General features: G+C 42.9%; 1 long non-coding RNA gene across 2 annotated transcripts in view; it reads right to left on the reverse strand.

Annotated features, from left to right (window-relative positions):
• Nucleotides 1-5,223, reverse strand: part of LOC139356516 (uncharacterized) — a 58,928-nt gene extending 53,705 nt beyond the window's left edge. For both annotated transcript variants that reach the window (XR_011608482.1, XR_011608484.1), the window contains exon 1: nt 5,178-5,223. This is a non-coding gene — a long non-coding RNA (uncharacterized lncRNA). The remainder of the gene's footprint in view (nt 1-5,177) is intronic.
• Nucleotides 5,224-6,000: the final 777 nt, after the last annotated feature.

A 6,000-nucleotide genomic window follows, 5' to 3' on the forward strand; every position in this document is an offset into this window, starting at 1 on the left:
TGACTTCAAGGCTACAGGGGTAACCACTCTGCAAGTCCTCCTAGTCTAAGCTGCAAGTCTAAGCTGATCCTAGATTTCAGAGAAGGGTCAGCTTTGGGGTGAAGTTCAAGCAGAAACTGGGATTTTTTGGCTCACCTTTGGCCTCAGTCTTTTCTTCAGTCAGTGAGAAAACACTTGCATAGCACAAGCAGGGAGAGAACTGAGTTCATTAAATCGCTAATTCTCTCCTTCCTGTGCCATCCCGAACACAGCCCCCACAGTTAGCAAAACCTGCTATCTGCTTCATCTGATCTTACTCCGTGCCACAATTTATTTTTGAACTTTTTTTCCTTGTTGGATAATGGCAACATCGAAAAGGCTCTATTGATTTCTCGACTGCAGGTTTATTGGGGCTGAGTCAGCCCAGCCCTCCACCTCCACTGGAGTCTCCATTCAGATCCTTATCTCACCTTTTCATAGCTTGAAAGACTAAGTTTAGTTAAGACCATAGGGATGGGTCCTGAGGGTTGCATTCATAGTCATAATGAAACAAAATTAGAAACTACTTTAGATCTTAACATCCTCTGTATTCGCTGTGCTGAATTACACACAGAGGAGGGATGAAAACGGAGGTGAAGTTGGTACTTCGGATAAGCTTGTAGTCTTGCTGCAGTCACATAATTTACAGGAGGGCAAAGCAGACGAAAACTTGAACTTTGCTTTGATGCAGACACCAGGCATCTAGAATAAATGCTCAGTCTCGCTAGGTCTGTTCTTCATCCCCAAATGGGGGTAATATCATCTACCTTCCAAACTACATTACAGACTTATCAATAAAATTAACAGTCCTCGGTAGAAAAATACTTGAGAATAAATCATTATTATTTACATGCCCTCCAGACTCAGTCTTCATACACTGAAGGGAGTCTTAAAATCTTGCTTCCTCCAAGAACCCTTCTGTCTTTTTCATTCATTTATTCAGAAAACATTCATTGAGCAGACACTGGAGATATGAATTATTTTCACTCACCCTTATGCTCTCATAGACAACCTGCTCATTCCTCCCGTGCTAGACAATTCATATGCTCTACCTTATATCTTCTTGGCCCACCTGTCTCGCTGCAGCCATTGCTACATCACTGTTTGCAGGTGTATTTTCATAACATCTTGCTTCCGTGGCGCCACATACTGCTTGCTTTCTGCTCTGGGGCTTGATCCAAGAGCCTTGCCGGTGTATATGCAAAACTGGAAATGTAATGGAGTCAACACCCCTTAGGGCAACCCTTGCCCAAAGGAGGACAGGAGCTGGTGGATAAATTTTCCCCTCACCCATTCTCAGCAGGCCATTGATATGCATTTTACACAGTTCTCAGAGGGACTCTATTGAATATAAGCCCTAGTTGCCCACATCTTAGCTCAGTAACACACCTTTAGACAGGCTTTCTGTATTTCACTTTTCCAAGCCACCGTTCCCTGTTCCTTGGCAACTCTTCACAACCAATATACCTACATACAAGCTCTTTTCTCAAGCTCTCCCTTCTGGGGAAAATCTGAACTAAGACTCCATTTTTTCAAAGAGATATTTCTCGTCTCTGCTAGTTAAGCCCCAGGCCACATGATCCCATCCATTCTCCCCACCCCCTGGCTCTAGTTGATTGGCCCAGGCGTGAATGATTGGCAGGAGCTAAAGCCAATCAGATTTTTTCTTCCCTGAGACTTCAGAATGCAAACTATTCAATCTCTGTGGGATGATATTTGAAGCAGAAGGGATTATAAAGCCTGAGCTGGGAACAACCGTGTACCCATGGAGGGGAGAAACCAGTTTGCAAAGAAAAAGAAACGAAGATCACACAACTTTGGAGAGACACAAGAAAACGGCTAGGTTCCTGGTCACTTTTTGGTTTCTGGTTCAAGTGCCATAATTGAACACTCCCCCCTCCTATTGTTGGGTTCTCTGAGACTCTTTTATTCTTCTGATAAATACATTTTTTTTCCTGCTTATACTAGCTTGAGTGAGATTCTGCTATTTGTGACCCAATAGTTTCTAAATCAGAACATCTTATTATGCCGGGCACTCTGTTAAGTTCTGGTTGTATAATAATGAACAAGACACAGTCCCTGCCTTCAGAGAGTTTAGCATCTAACTGATTAATAAAAAATGAGATAGTGTTTCAGTGTCTCACAGCATTTTCTATGTGTCAGAGAGCTAATCTTTTTCATCAAAGGTCTGTATATTCCTCCATTCATAATAATCATTTATTAATTCATTCATAAACATTGCAACCATTTTCTAATCCTTATCCTGTATAGGGGACTGCACTAAGTGCTTTATGTGTATCAGATTGCTTCGCTTTTTACTGAAATGGTTCATTTCTTTAGTGTTAGGGATAGAGCAGTAAATAAGATCATTTCAAGTTATGATAAGTGCTGTGAAGGAAATAAATCAAGGGATGTGATAGGGAGAAAGTCACCAGGGTGGAGAGAGTAGAGAGAAAGTGTTTTAGATGGAGAAGGAAGATAGTCAGTGAGGGCCTCTGCATTTGAACTGAGACTCAAAGAATGAGAAGCACAGAGATGTGCAGAAAACCAAAGGAAGAACATTCCAGGCCTAGGGAAAGGTAAGTGCAAAGGCCCGAAGGCAGGAATGAAATGAAGGAATAAGTGAATGACTGGACTCCAAGTAAGACAATGGCCCCTGACCCTTGAATCATATCTGTGGTTCTCAGGTGCACAATGAATTTTTCTTTTTTCTTGAGACAGATCTTGCACTGTCACCCAGGTCAAACTGCAGTAGCACAATTAGTTCACTGCAGCCTCAATTTCCTGGGCTCAAGCAACCCTCTCACCTTGGTCTCTCAAGTATCTGGGACTACAGATATGCATCACCAGTCCTGGTTAATTTTTTTCTTATTTTTTGCAGATATGGGGTCTCACTATGTTGTCCAGGATGGTCTTGAACTCAAGCAATCTTCCTGTTTCAGCCTCCCAGAGTGCTGAGATTAGTTGTAAACCCTGGCCCACAACGAATTTTTTAAACTCACTGCACAGTGAGTTAAAACAAACAAACAAAACAAAACAAAACAAAACATGAAAACTACCCAACCCTAAACCTACATTTAGGCTACTAGTGCTAGCTAGTAGCTAGCTGCTTTAAAGTAGCCAGGCTAGAGGAGTAGCCTAAAAATGGGTATGTTTTAAAAACAGTTTAAAAAGCTATTTTTAACAGTTTAAAAACATGGGTTTTTTTTTAAAAACAGTGAGTTTTAAAAAATACCCATGTTTAAGCTATTCCTCTAGAGATTTAGATCCTATCGGTTTAGGTGGAACACAATTATCTTTCTTTTTTTTTTTTTTTTTTTTTTTTTTTGAGTTCCCAGCAATTCTGATACAAAGAGAGGGTGGAGAACAACTATACTTGATGGAAATTAGTACAGTAGAATTTAAATAAAAAGGAAACAAGCAACAGGGAAATGTGACGGCTGGGCATCTCCCAAATCTGGGTTCAATTCCTTGGTTCCTGAGGCCATAGTCTGTATCCAGGCAACAGTCTCCCAAATGTAGAATTGTGGAGACTGAGTGAAAGGATGTGGACGCATCCCAACAAGGAAGTGCTCCATTATAAGAAAGTTTGTCAGTGTTACCAGACCCTCCCCAGGCTGGGTCAGGCCCCTACTTCTCTGCTCTTCAGCCTCCTTGCCTACCCCACTAAAGCATTTATCACATGGTGTGATATATGCCATTCCATGAAGGCAAAAACTGTCTTCTTCCTTGTGGCATCCTATGTATCTCTCAGGCCTCCACTTAGATGCTGCTTCCTCCAGGAAGCCATGCTTGACTTCACCCTAAGATGGTTTAGGTGCCTCCATTAGGAGTTCCTTATAGAAATTATTGCCCTATTTTTAAACTGTATTTACATATGTCTCCGCCAGTCGTCTGGGAACTCTTCAAGTTTGCTATTGTACTCATTATCTATTTCACTGAAGAAAAATGGATCTGGCCGGGCACGGTGGCTCACACCTGTAATCCCAGAGTACTTTGGGAGGCTGAGGCAGGCAGATCATGAGGTCAAGAGATCGAGACCATCCTGGCCTACATGGTGAAACCCCATTTCTACTAAAAATACAAAAAAACTTAGCTGGGCGTATTGGTGCGCACCCGTAGTCCCAGCTACTCGGGAGGCTGAGGCAGGAGAATCGCTTGAACCCAGGAGGTGGAGGTTGCAGTGAGCCAAGATCGTGCCACTGCACTCCCGCCTGGCAACAGAGTGAGACTGTAAAAAAGAAAGAAAGATAGAAAGATAGAAAGATAGAAAGAAAGAAAGAAAGAAAGGAAGGAAGGAAGGAAGGAAGGAAGGAAGGAAGGAAGGAAGGAAGGAAGGAAGGAAGGAAAAAAAGAAAAGAAAAGAAAAGAAAAATGGACCTGCTCTCATAGAGCTATGTCACCATGATGGGAGGACAGGCAATATGCCCACAGTGTGTCAGGTCAGTGCCCTTGGTGTGATGGGAAGACATGGAGGCCATTGGATGGTTCTGAACAGAGGCATGGTGTGACATCACCTTGCTTTTGAAAGCATTGTTGTGGACTCTGTTAAGCAGAGAGTGTGGGGGACCTGGTGTGGTGGCTCACACCTGCAACCCCAGCACTTTGGGAGGTGGAGGCAAGAAAATCACTTGAGGTCAGGAGCTCAAGATCAGCTTGAGCAACATGGTGAAACTCCGTCTCTACTAAAAATACAAAAATTAGCAGGCGTGGTGGTGCGTGCTTGTAGTCTCAGCTACTTGGGAGGCTGAGGCATGAGAATTGCTTGAAACCAGAAGGCAGAGGTTGCAGCGAGCCAAGATTGCACCACTGCACTCCAGCCTGGGCAACAGAATGAGACTCTCTAAAAGAAGGAGAAGGAGGAGAAGAAGAAGGAGAAGGAGGAGAAGGAGAAGGAGAAGGAGAAGGCAGCATGGGGAAGCAAGGGAGAGTGCTAGAAGAGCATGGGTTAACCAGGTGAGAGATGGTGATAGTTTGGATGAAGCAGTAGCAGCAAGGATGGTGAGAACTGGTCAGATTCTGGATAAGTTTTTTAATGGCTTTGCCTGGTAGAATTGGCATATTCATAAACTGTACATACTTGAGAATACAACTTGTCAAGTTTTGATAGATGTGTATACCTCAGAAACTACCACAATCCAAGTAATGAACATACCTACCTCCCAAACATCTCCTGTGCCCCTTTGAAATCCTGCCTGTCTCTGCCCATCCCCAGGCAACCCACGATGTGCTTTCTGTCACTATAGATTAAGTTCTAGAATTTTCTATAAATAGCATCATGCAATACTCTTTCATGTCCGGCTTTTTCCCTAAGTACAATTATTTTGAGATTCACTCACGTTGGTCATGTACCAATCATTTGTTCCTTTTTATTTCCGAGTAGTATTCCATTGTATGGAGGTACTACATTTGTTTATCCATTTACCTGTTGATGGACATTTGGGTTATTTTTCATATTCTTGATGTATTTTGAAGGCAGTGCTGAAAGAATTTGCTGGTGCATAGGCTGTAACATATTGCAGAAAGAGCAGAGTCATGGATAACTCTGAACTTCTTAGTTTAACAACTGGGAAGGTGGAGTTGACAATTACTGAAGTGGGGGACATGGCCAGCTAGAATGAAACACCTCGAACATCCAGCACATTGCCTGGCACACGGTGAGCATTCTATTGATATCTGTCAAAGAAAGAATAAGGGCAGAGAGAACAAAAAGAGCTACACATTCAGTTTTGGAAGCTGGCAATTGAAATCATAAGCTTCAGGCCAAGCTTTATGTATTCTCTCCCTTTATCCACATCCCCCTCACCCTCCTGAAACCCAGGCAGTCATCATCATAAAGAGACTCCTTGGGCACAAAAGAGGTAGAAGGCAGATTCAGTTAGAGCAGGATCCCTTGTTCTCAAATGGCCTCCGGTCCAGGAAGCATTGTTTTCACCCCAGCATGGGGCTGAATGCACCACTCTCCTCTTTGGTTTCTGAACA

This window comes from Macaca nemestrina, chromosome 10 (genome assembly GCF_043159975.1).
Source record: "Macaca nemestrina isolate mMacNem1 chromosome 10, mMacNem.hap1, whole genome shotgun sequence".
NCBI lineage: Eukaryota > Metazoa > Chordata > Mammalia > Primates > Cercopithecidae > Macaca > Macaca nemestrina.